This window comes from Bufo gargarizans, chromosome 5, assembly GCF_014858855.1.
Source record: "Bufo gargarizans isolate SCDJY-AF-19 chromosome 5, ASM1485885v1, whole genome shotgun sequence".
Taxonomy (NCBI): Eukaryota; Metazoa; Chordata; class Amphibia; order Anura; family Bufonidae; genus Bufo; species Bufo gargarizans.
This window is the reverse complement of record NC_058084.1, coordinates 105,282,503-105,283,850: the sequence shown is the minus strand read 5'-3', so window position 1 is coordinate 105,283,850 and position 1,348 is coordinate 105,282,503.

Here is a 1,348-nt window from a genome sequence, read left to right as displayed (position 1 = left end):
TTCATAGAACTTTTTATTTTTTGTCACACGTTAGCGGAAAATTATGATGATTTTTTTTTTCTTTTTCTTACAAAGTCTCATATTCCACTAACTTGTGACAAAAAATGAAAACTTCCATGAACTCACTATGCCCATCATGAAATACCTTGGGGTGTCTTCTTTCCAAAATGGGGTCACTTGTGGGGTAGTTATACTGCCCTGGCATTTTAGGGGCCCAAATGTGTGCAAAGTTGTTTGAAATCAAAATGTGTAAAAAATGGCCTGTGAAATCCAAAAGATGCTATTTGGAATGTGGGTCCCTTTTCCCACCTAGGCTGCAAAAAAGTGTCACACATCTGGTATCGCCGTACTCAGGAGAAGTTGGGCAATGTGTTTTGGGGTGTCTTTTTACATATACCCATGCTGGGTGAGAGAAATATCTTGGCAAAAGACAACTTTTCCCATTGTTTTTATACAAAGTTGGCATTTGACCAAGATATTTCTCTCACCCAGCATGGGTATATGTAAAATGACACCCCAAAACACATTCCCCAACTTCTCCTGAGTACGGCGATACCACATGTGTGACACTTTTTTGCAGCCTAGATGCGCAAAGGTGCCCAAATTCCTTTTTAGGAGGGCATTTTTAGACATTTGGATCCCAGACTTCTTCTCACGCTTTAGGGCCCCTAAAAAGCCAGGTCAGTATAAATTCTGTTTTTGGAAAGAAGACACCCCAAGGTATTCAATGAGGGGCATGGCGAGTTCATAGAAAATTTTTTTTTTTGGCAGAAGTTAGCGGAAATTGATGGGTGTCTTCTTTCCAAAATGGGGTCAGTTGTGGGGTGTTTGTACTGCCCTGGCATTTGAGGGTCTCCGCAATCATTACATGTATGGCCAGCATTAGGAGTTTCTGCTATTCTCCTTATATTGAGCATACAGGTAATGAGAGATAGATAGATAGATATTATTATTATTTTTTTATGTTCAGCCTCTGGGCTGAAAGAAAAAATGAACGGCACAGATTTCTTCATTCACATCGATCAATGTGGATGAAAAAATCTCTGCCAAAAAAAAAAAAAAAGAGGGGGGGGGAAAGGCGTCTGCCAGGACATAGGAGCTCCGCCCAACATCCATACCTACTTAGCTCGTATGCCCTGGCAAACCCGATTTCTCCATTCACATCAATCGATGTGGATGAATAAATCATTGCCAGGAATTTTTGTTTTTATATACAAAGTGTTTGCCAAAGCATATGAACACCGCCGCCTCCTCAGCTCATATGCCTCGGCAAACGTATATTTTACTGCAGAGGAGAAATCTCGTCTTGCAGCGCCGCATACACCGACTTTTGTGTAATCTGTCAGAA